Raw genomic sequence first — 12,012 nt, 5'->3', positions numbered from 1 at the left:
TATGAAGAATTTCAATAACATGGGAAAATGGTTATGTAACAATAACAGAAAAACAGGATTCAGAGTTATACATACAGACAACACACACAAAAAGACAAGTGGGATCTTGTCTCTAATGTGTGTGTATTGTTTGATTAGGTCATCCATTTCCAAAGATACAAAGTACTAGGAGAGTCTCCCACTTTTGCCCAAACACTCAGCTCACCTCCTTGTGAACAATTACATTACCGTTTATAAAAAACAAAATCCTTCCAGAGATGTTGTGTACACAGCAATATTCTGTTTATGAGTGTATCTGGTTCTGCCAACACACTATCATTTAAGAGGACATACTCTCAATCTGTGTCCCTGAGCAACCCAAGAAGAGGAGAAAAAAATAAAGGACGTTATTGACATAATTTCCTCTTCTCGAGGGGGAGGTTTGTCATGGATGTTTTCATGCAATCCTACTGATGGATTTAGCTTTTTGTTGTTGAAATATTTCACCCTAGGGTTTTAGAATGGGGAAGAAAACTAAGTGGAAATTTTGTTGCTCCTGACATTAGAAGATAAACCTGAGACCTCAACATAGATTCTTAAAACCTCAGTCCTCACAAAGATACCTAGTGACTAAATAGCCTAGTTGTTAAGAGGTTGGGATATGGGATTGGACAAGCTGGGTTCAAACTCTGACTCAAGCACTGTGTGACCTTCGGAGAGTTACTGAACCTCTCGGTGCCTTGGTTTCATCATGTGAAAAATAGAGATACTAAGATACCTTACGATTAATGGAAATAACCCACCTCCTAAGGTGGTTATGAGGCTAAATGAACACATATGTGAAACACTTAGGATCGGATCTGGCACATACTTAGCAGTTGAGAGTCTACTATTGTTTTACCTGGCTCTACTACTAAATAGCTGGGTGGCTTTAAATAAAGCCATTCAACTTCTCTGCTGTACACAAGCTAGGACACTTGCGTGTTTTTTTCGAGGTCTTTTCCAATTCTAACAACCTGTGATCCTAGCAAAAGCCTAGTGTCTTGCACACAGCAGTGACTTCTGCTGGGGCATTTGCCAACCAACATTCAAGAACCTGGGTGTGGTACCAGGAGCTTTGCCTTATGTTTTGAGTCTAGAGAAAAAAGACTAAAGAGTCATACTGTCTGAAGTATAGAAAAGATGATTCTAGAGAAGAGCGTGTCCTGAAAAATTCCTAAAATTAGTAACCAGTCATGCCTAAGAAAATTGTACTGCACGTTCCAGTGATGGCTCATGCTTGTATGTGCCAGGTTACAGATGCTGTCGAATAGTGACTCACGCCCACCACGAATGTGATCTCAACGGCAGCAGAGCTATTTGGATTGGGCAAAAGAGGACCCTTCTAGTGGGGGTTGTAGCATCTCCCTTCAAGCTTTCAAAAAGAAAATGCAGCTTTATGCACTGGCCTGTGCCACTCACTCCTTTCCCCAGCCGCAGCTGGAGGACAGCGCAGGATGGACTGAATGACTGTTAAAACCTGATGTCCCAGGACAGAAGGAAGCACCCCCTGCTCTGGATGTTCTTTGTCCTTGTTTGTGGGTGTCACTTGGGTGGGATTCTTTTGCTAGGGAACAGGCTGAGGAAGGTGGGAGATTTTGGTTTCTATGGATACAGGGCTAGCTGGGATTTGCATAATGTATTTCTGAGAACAGACAGTCTGGGAACAATGTGGACCCAGGAGGAACATAAAGGCACATGGAGAGGAGTTGGAGAGTCTGGGTAGTCAGGCTCCATTTCAGCCCTCCTCCAGGGACAGGAGTCTGGGCTCCTCCCCCACTCTTTGGAGAGGTGGTAAGATGGAGCCCTGAGGATTGAGGGGGGCTGTGCATGAACAGTGCGCCCCACAGGGCATGGCCTCCCCCTTTATGTCAGCTGTGGGCTATACAGGTCCTTCAAAATCTATATTAGCCTGTGAAACTCCTTTGTTTACTTACAAAACATTCCACAACATGCCCTCATTTTAATCCCCTCTACCACCTGACCACCATGTGAGATAGGCTCAAGAGAGACTTGTCCAAGGTCACGTGAAAAATCTAGCAGAGCCAGACCTCCATCCCAGGTCTGAAGTTACCATCCCCCATTTGGGAATTGCCAAATGTCTTCTGGGGGTTGCAGCAGTAAATGAGGCCTAATTGAGGCAGTTCAGCTTATGAGGGCCTGAACTAAGGCAGTAAGGATAATGAGGAAAAATGGGCGTTAGAAATACTAGAGATAGTAAGATGGCCAGGAAGCCTCGTGAAGGAATGTTCTAGGTGAGGGAAGTCAGGAGTCCAATGGCAGCCAGGTGACTGGCTTGAGTGGTGTGTTAGTCACTGAGGTGTGGACTGGACCCCAGGTGGGTTTAATGTCGTGGGGTGGGGGGAGGGCATTGCAGTGAAAGTGTGGAGAGGACCATTAGGTACAGCTCTGCGGCTCACCATATGAATGAGAGATACAGAGACAGGAGGCATTGACAGGGTTGTCTTATCGAGGGCTCTGGAGTCTGCACTCCCACATGGAGATTGTATAGAATAAAGGAAGGAGGCAGGGACGGGGTCCTGTTGAGCACCGACACGGTTTAGAGGGGGGCCAAGGATTCCGGATTAAAGACGTGAGGTGTGAATAGAGAAGCAGAACCAAGGGAAGGTGCTGTGACAAAATAAAAATAAAAAACATGCTGAAGGTAGAAGGGAATGAGCAACCGTGTCAAAAGACCCAGAACATCAGGTAAAATGAGGATGAAAAATAATTCACTGACTCCAATTGCAACCCTTGGCACAGCTTCTCCCACTATCATTGAAGACAGAAGTAAAGGTGAAAACTCACATCAAGAAGTGATGGCTGACCAACCTGGGAGCAGAAGTTAGGAGGAATACCCCCTAATTCTAGAGCCTGGAGAGCTGGATTTTTAGCACCCTCTCAGACTCTGCCTCTTGAAACACCTACCCAAGAGACATCACAAGCCATTGTATCCCTCCTTCTGTCTCTCTAACTGTACTCGGTGGACCAGATGCTGCAGACGTTCTGATGTTGGACTTCTGGGTCCCAATGCGGCAGTCTTGGTGCCGCAAAGTTGTGCTCCTTGGTTACTCCTTGCTTTATTTCTGTTTGCTCTCTTGAACCTGGTCTTGGCTGTGGGAATTAAAGGAGGAATCCACCCTGTGAGCCCATGGATGACAGCACAGTGGTGACAGAGTTGCTGACTGAGATGAATACTGGTTGAGTGAATGCATAAAGGAATGAATCAGTCCCCAAGGAGAAAGTGAATTTGTGAGACAAAAATTGAGGATGTGAGACCCAACCATTCTCCTTACCTAGAAATGATCTCTTCAAGGTAGAGACTGCAAGTCAGAGTATTATTATAACTAAGGGACTTTCCTTCCCTGTCCTAACCCTCACCTGGACTTAAGTGGCCAGGCATACTGTTTTCTTCTCTCCATCCTGCCATACCCATTCAGTTACTGCATGTCCCAAAAGACAGCCAGGCAGAAGAGGAGGGGGAGTGGTGCCGACCCCGGGTGTGAGTCCCAGGGGATGTAGTCCCTACAAAATGAGGCTGATATAGGAATGCCCCTCACTGTGGTGCATGCGAGTTTGTTCTTGTTTTTGTTTCTGTTTTTATTAGTCCACATTTCCATAGTTTTGGGAGAGCTGTAGGCATAGATCCCACTCCCACCCCATTTTGTATATAAAATTTATTAACACTGGTTAATAACAAATTTCCAGTGTACAATATTATAATTCAATATCTCTATACTCTATTGCATGCTCACTACCCAAAGTCAAGTTTCCTTCCATTACTGTGCATTTGACTCCATTTACCCAATTTGACCTCCTCTCCCCCAAATAAACGAATGGAACTACATCAAACTGAAAAGTTTCTGCACACAAAAAAACACACCAAAACCCTCAACAAAGCAAAAAGGCAACCAAATGGGAGAAGACATTTGCAAATGATATCTCCAATAAGGGGCTAATATACAAAATATGTAAAGAATTAATACAATTCAACAACAAACAAAAAAAAACTCCAAACAATCCAATTTAAAAATAGGCAGAGGATCTGAATAGACATTTTTCCAAGGAAGAGATACAGATGGCCAGTAGATATATAAAAAGATGTTCAACATCACTAGTTATTAGGGAAATGCAAGTCAACACCCCACTTTTGTCTGAGAGAAGCTAGGAGGTACTGAGAGCTTGGGCACCCCAAGAACTGCCCTCAGTTGTACACATCGTCACCTGAGTGGATCTTGTATGGGGCTGATGGAATCCACGTGTCTAGTTGGAAATCACCTGCTTTGAGGATGTGTCCATTGGTTAAAAAACAGCATGGGGGCATGACAAAATACCACAGAACAAAGAAGAATCATTTGAAGACTCAGTGGGAACATAAATTTCTTTCAAAGGCCATCTGCAACATCCAGAAGAAAACTTTTGTACCCTCAATAAGGAGTCATCTCAGTTTCAGCAGGAGCAGAGAACAAGAGGAGAGGAAGCTACAATGGGATGAGCGGGATAAAGCAGAACTGCAGAAAAACTGAAAATGTGAAACCCATAGAAGCAGTAAAGAGCAGAGTTGTATTAGCCTGAGAACAAATGAACAAGAAATGTGGAAGATGAGAAACTTGGCAAGAAGACAGAAGTGAGGGACTTTTTTTTTAAGAAAGAAAAAAAGATAATGGAGGACAGAAAGTGAAAATCCAACTTAAGGAATGTGGGGGGGGAGGGGAATGAGAACAAATTAGAACCAAAATGACCGACGCCCCTGGAGATTGAAAGTTGCATTCTGGACAAACTCATAGCAAATACTTCAAATGACAGGATATTAAAGTCTACTGACATTCAGGACTCCAAAGGAAAACAACACAACAAACCCCTAGTTACATACAAAGGAATAAGCATCAGTCTGGGTTACCAGAAAACAAATAATGGGGAAATATATAGAATCTTAAGCAATTTTTCCTGAATTGTCCGAGAATTTTATACCCAGACAAGTATAGGAAACTAAGAAATGACACTTCCAAAACTGTAAAGATTCAGAAAATATACCATCCATAAGCCCTACTCAAAATAATTTTGTTGACAATGTGTTGCAAATGTCAAAAATTCTTGGAAGGGATAATGTATATTGTTAAATGTAATATAATAACAATAACCTGATTATAAAACTCCAGGTTATATTAACCAAGCCCAGAAAAGTTAAAGGCAAGGGGAGTAAAATTTCTTAAATCCCTCACATGAGGAAAAAGGGTGGAAAGGAAGAGAATTTTTAAAACATTGTTTCATTCTGTACTTTTGATACTGAGATAAGAATATATTCAGTTTGCTAAAACACTAGGAGACTTTTAAAACAGCATATATGTCTTCCAAAACATGAAAAAGTAGAAAAGAAAAATGAAACAAGCAATAAAATTAAATGGAATAGTTGTTATGTTAACAAATATATCCCTATTAAAAATTAACATTTGCAAATAAGATTTGAAAAACAAACAAAAAAGATTTAAAAAACTGTAATCAACTGCTTATAAAAAACATCTCAGACAAAAATGAAAAAAGGAACCACAGTAGCAAGGAGTCTGGTTTCTAACAATACACATCCAAATAGGAAACAAGATTTGCAACAATAATTTTGCATAGGAATTCAAGGAAAAGGACAAAACAGGATTTAAAGGGATATTTCCTACTGACAAAAGCATCCAAGTATATAAGGCAAGTTGCTGGACATACATACACTGCAAATTTGTTGCTGTAATAATTGCCTACAAACCCAAGAGAATCAACTGAAAAGAGAACCAACAAGAGATTTGATAAAGTAAATCCAAGTGCCATTAGTTTATAAAAATTAACACTTTTTATTACAGTAATACCCAGTTAGAAAATGTAATAGAAATAAGATTCCATTCGCAAAAACAACCAAAACATAAAACTATTTTGGATTAAATTTTAAAACAGAACTACAAAACTACTGGGGAAAAAAAATCACTAGAGTAAGCAGTTAACATTCCTAGCTCTTTGTTTTTTAAATTAGTGATTTCAATTTCATTTGGAATAACAAGAAAGGAGGATTAACTCAAATATTTGGGGGGGGAATGATATCCCTAAGATATATTCAAGGGAATATTCAGATATTGGGACAATACACGTGCAAAGGATCCTTGTTCCTTACAGAATTATTTAAAATGGGAATAGTTGGGAATAATCTAGATATACAAGAGAAGGGGAATAAATTATTCCCTATACTGTAATATTATGAAGCCACTAACATTTTTTTTAAATAAATGAATATTCAAGACATGAGGAAATGCTCACTTGACAAAAACCAAATTAGAACAACAAACTGTAACCAGAGCAACTCCAAATCTATCATATTTTGGAATGCAAATACCCAACATTGTTAACCATCGATATCTTTGGATGAGGCGTTTACACATGACTTGTTTTCTCCCTCCTCCCCATTCCTTTTCGTTTTCTTAAGAGAAAGCATTACATTTAAAATCAGGAAAAGGTAACACTAAGAAAACGAGAGTGTTAGATGTGGCTATTAGGTGGTTACTGGTACCCTTGAGGCAGGGTTTTATCTTCAGAACTGAGGCTAGGAGGGGAAGCCTAAACAGACAAGGGAGACAGGATGTAACCGCTGGGCTGGGCATCTGAGAGAGGAGGGGTGACAACAAAGGGACAAACAGAAGCATTCGCATTGTCTTTGTGAATCCTTGAGAATTTTCAGCAGGATGCAGGGCCACCTGCTGAAAAACCAGCGGCAGGGATGTCTGAAAAGAAAGTGGTGACGTTCAGGAACAGAGGGGCTGGGAGAGTGAGTCAGAGCCCTTCAAAGGCCTGTCCCACAAGGGCCACAACCCACAGACTCAGAAAAGACCCCATGGTGGCGCGTGCCAGGAGGCAAGGGCTGCAGGGCGTGGCTGGCGGCTCAGCTAGCTACCTCTAGGTTGGAAGTGTCTACCAAACTGGTCCAAACACCTCATTAACACATCCGGGTCTTACAGGAACTTTTTAGCAGGGACGCTACTATTGGCTCCTGCTATGGCATGATGTCACCATCATCCAATCTGAAGTCAGAAGCTCCTCCCAGGTTAAATAGTTACTAATTAGGAGTTAATTAACTCTTCCTAAGCCACGGTGAAGGGCCTAGTAAAAACAGTGTCCCTCATCTTTTTTTATTTTACTTTACCAGGGTAGTCGAGTGAGGAGGTGGAGATGGAAATAACTGAGTAGGAGCAGATAGTGCCAGGTTTTGTAGATATAGGTATAGATATAATTTTTTTATGGTATAAAGTAATCAGTGTTCATTCAGAAAATTGTAAAAAGAATCACAGAATTCCACCAGCCAGAGAAAATACTATTAAACTTTTTTACAGAGTTTCTTCCTGTATTTTTAAACTCAAAAGTGAGATTTTTACAGAAATTAACTCACACTATATTTTTTGCAGCATTTCAAAATTCACTTACTGTGAGCATTTTCCTTTGTTATTAATCTTTAAATGAATAGTATTTAATTTTTCAAGTAAATAGATATTCCATAAGTGCACCATTTTCCAGTGTATAAACCTATGCTATCATTTTTAGCTATAAGGAATTGTATGGATATATCATGATTTATTTTTAAAGTGCCCAGGTCACTGCTACAATGAACATTATTGTATATACGTTGTATTGTAGGACCCTTGAGCAATTCATTCCTTAGGATAAATTTCTAGGAGCAAAATTCCTGTGTCAAAGATTAAAATACGTGTTGCCAGATTGCTCTCCAGAAATGTTGTAAACAGTCTATGAGTGTCCAATTCTTCATACCCTAAACAAACTTGGGTGTTTCCAGTCTTTTACACCTTTGATAATCTAGAACAAAACAATAGCTCTTAAGTCTTTTTGTCCCCCATTTCCTTAATTACTAGTAATGTTGACCATGCTTTTATGTATCAAATGCCTCATATTTCTTTTCTTAATTATGTCTTCTCTGCCCATTTTTATATCAGGATGTTTGTCATTTTCTAATCCATTTGCAAGATCTTTAATGTCAACTTGACAGTATTTTCTTGAATCTATTTCCATAGGTACATAAGTGGGTGTATAGTTATTTTTTAATGCTATTTTGTCAGGTTTTTGTTTCAGTGTTCTGTTACTTTTGTAGTGCATCTGGGCTGCTTTCCTATTTTTTCTGTGCTGTAGATTCATTTTTATGTAGTATGTTCCTGGAAAGTTTAAAGAACCAGAGCCATTACTGGAGGTAATTTTTTGACCATTTAAAAAATATCTTACATAATTATTAGTCAATTCAATTCAATTAGTCTATTCTTTGCTTTATTAAATTTTAAAATGTTAATTATTTTAGTTAAAATAATTAAAGTTTTAATTAAAACTTTATTAAAATTATTTTAATAAAAATTTTAAATTGGTAATATTCACTTGGATACAAATTCACTTGGATAAAAATTCCAAAGGAAGACAGACAGTACAAGGCAAGTTTCTCTCTCCTCTCTGCCTCCAACCGTCTTCCTCCTGTTCCTATAAGCAAGCAGTATTGCTTGTTTATTATGGATCTTTCCAGAATCATACTAAAAATACGCATGTTATTTTTCTTTTCCAAACCACCATATTATCACAGACTATAAATATCTTTATCTTGTTTTTTAAAAATATGATGCTCTTTGAAGATTATATCTTATTTAATATGTAGAGAGTTACCTCATTCTTTTTAAGAGCTGTATGTTGTCACAATGTATGGAACTTGCAATTTACTTAACCATCTCATTTGTGAGAGAAACTAAGGCTACCTTTAATATTTGCCATTACAAATAATGGTATAATCCTTACACATAACTTACACATAGCTGATTCCTTTTATCAAGCAAGTTTAGTCCTCTTGCAATAATTAGCATGACAGATAAGCTTAAACTTAATTCTGTCATCAAATTTATATTATGAATTCTGTTTTTATTGTTTCTTCTGGAGTTTTAGTGTTTTACTATGTGTCTGTGTTTGTGTGCCTGCATGTGTTTCTTCTGATAATTAGGAAGGTTTGTATTTTTGGTCTAGTGGTTATCTTTATAATATAAACTTTAGTTAAGCTGTTTTTATTTACTGAAGTCAAAGAACACAGCCTGTATAACTTCTGTTTGTAATTATTGATGCTTTCTTTGTGGTTTTCTATATAATCATCTTTTTTGAGTGTTCTGTGCTTCATGTGATGGTTTTAAAAATATGTTCATAAATTAATTGATGTTCCGCCTTTGACAAGAAGGATCTAATTCCTCTCTAAGTGTAGGCTAGATTCAGCAAGTCAATTCTAAGGACTAGAATGAAGCAGAAGTGATGGGGTGCAACTTTGGAAAGCAGGTCATATAAAGAGGCTTCCACATCCATTGTGGCTGCTCTTCCCCTCTTGTTTCACTTGCTCTGCTGTGTCTTGAGAACATTCTGGAAGCAGATCCTCCAGCCCATCAAACCTTCATATGACCACAGCCCTGGCCAACATCTTGGCTACAACCCCGTGAGAGACCCAGAGCCAGAACCACGCAGCCAAGCCACTGCTGGGTACTGACCTCCAGAAACTGTGTCTGATAATGTTTGTCATCTTCAGCTTTGAAGTAATATTTTTTACAGCAATAAATAACCAATGCACTGTTTCCCCTTAAATTATATTTTATCTGACATAATATTGCTACTCATTATTTTTGTATCTATTTGTCTACTATATATTGTTCTATCCTTTTAGTTTTAACTTTCTGAGTAATTTTTTAGATATGCTTATAGTAAAACAGTGACGTGAGATTTTTCAGATGTTGTTTTTAATAGAAAAATCTAAAACGTACTTCTACTCTCACCCTGTTTTATGTGATTTACACTTCTTTGTTTCACACATACCCCATATTTTGCTCTGTAAAATGTGTTTTCTTTGCATTTCTTCCCTCTAGAAACTTGGTAAGTACTTATGTTATTTTTAGTTTCAGTAGTTGTTATCTTTAGTTTTATTAGAAAACATAACTAACACTCCCCAACTCATTTTATGAAATTGGCATTACAGATCAAAACCTCAGAGGGACTGTAAGAAAGATAATTATAGACCAATGTTTTTGAAAACCAAAGATCCTACACAAAAATCCTAAAACAAATAGTGATTCAAATTTCAAAGCATTTAAAACATTATATAACCAAGTTAAGCTTATTTCAAGAATTTATTTCAGGCGTTGTTTTTAAAGTTCAAACATCAGTCAATTATTTCATCACATTATCAAGAGAAGAAAGTATGTCATCATCTCAGTAGATGCAGAAAAGTCATCTGACAAAATTCAAGAACAATTCATTAAAAAATTGAAAACTAGAAATAGAAGAAAACTTTCTGAATCGGAATGGGTGCATACAAAAAACTTAGAGAAAACAATATACATAATAGTGAAATGTTGAAGTATTTTCCTTGAAATCAGGAAGACAAAGATATCCACAATCACCTTTGTTCACCATCTTTTTGGAGACCCTAGCCAATGCATTAAGGCAAAATAAAGAAACAAAAGGCATAAGGATTGAAAAAAGAAAGTATCATAATTTGCAGATGATACGATTATTTGTGTAGGCAAATCAAAACAATCTACATGTAAATTGTTAAGAAATGAGTCTAGTATCATGCTACCTGATATCAAATTCTACTACAAGGCCATAGTGATCAAAACAGCATGATATTGGCATAAAAGCAGACACATAGATCAATGGAACAGAAGAGAGAGCCCAGAAATAAATCCATGCCTATACGGTCATTTCATCTATGACAAAGGAAGCAAGAACTTATACTGGGGTAATGACAGTCTATTTAATAAATAAACTGGACCACCTTCTTATGCCATATATAATAAACTCAAAATAGATTAAAGACTTAAATGTAAGACCCGAAACCATAAAATTCCTAGAAAAAAATATACAAAGTAAACTCTCAGACATTACCCATAGTAATATTTTTACTGATATATCGCCTCAGGCAAGGGAAACAAAAGAAAAAATAAACAAATGGGACTACATCAAACTAAAAAGTTTATTCACAGCAAATGAAACCATCAACAAAACAAAAACACATCCTACTGAATGGGAGAAAATATTTGCCAATGATACATCTGATAAGGGGTTAATATCCAAAATTTATAAAAAAACTCATACAATCAACACCAACCGCCTCCCCCCCAAAATCCAATTAAAAAATGGATGGAGGACCTGAACAGACATTTCTCCAAAGAGGACCTACAGATGGCCAATAGACATATGAAAAGTTGCTCAATGTCACGAATTCTCAGAGAATTGCAAATAAAAACCACAATGAGATACCACCTCCCTCCTGTCAGAAAGGCTAGCATCAAAAAATCAACAAATGACAAGTTTTGGCGAGGACATGGAGAAAAGGGAACCCTCATGCACTGTTGGTGGGATTGCAAATTGGTGCAGCCACTATGGAATTCCTCAAAAATTTTAAAATAAAACTACCTTATGACCCAGCAATTCCACTCCTGGGTATTTATCCAAAGAAATCCAAAACACTGATTCGAAAAAATATATGCACCCCTGTGTTTATTGCAACGTTATTCACAATAGTGAAGATATGGAAACAATCAAAATGCCCATCAATAGATGATTGGATACATCATCTAAATGTACCACCTTTGGATACCAAAAAGGTGGTACACTTATACAATGGAATATTACTCTGCCATAAAAAAGAATGAAATCTTACCATTTGCAACAACATGGATGGACCCAGAGAATATTATGCTAAGTAAAATAAGTCAGATTGAGAAAGACAAATACCATATGATCTCACTTATATGTGAAATTTAAAGAACACAATAAATGAACAGATAAAACAGAAATAGGCTCATAAATACAGACAACAAACTGATGGTTGCTAGATGGGAGGAACGTTGAGGGATGGGTGAAAAAGGTGAAGGGATTAGGAAGTACAAGCTGGTGGTCACAAAACAGTCACAGGGATGTGAAATACAGTGTGGGGAATAT

The sequence above is a fragment of the Rhinolophus sinicus genome, chromosome 15 (genome assembly GCF_057876585.1).
Source record: "Rhinolophus sinicus isolate RSI-liver-muscle chromosome 15, RSI-T2T, whole genome shotgun sequence".
NCBI classification, from domain to species: domain Eukaryota; kingdom Metazoa; phylum Chordata; class Mammalia; order Chiroptera; family Rhinolophidae; genus Rhinolophus; species Rhinolophus sinicus.
This window is presented reverse-complemented; position numbering follows the sequence as displayed.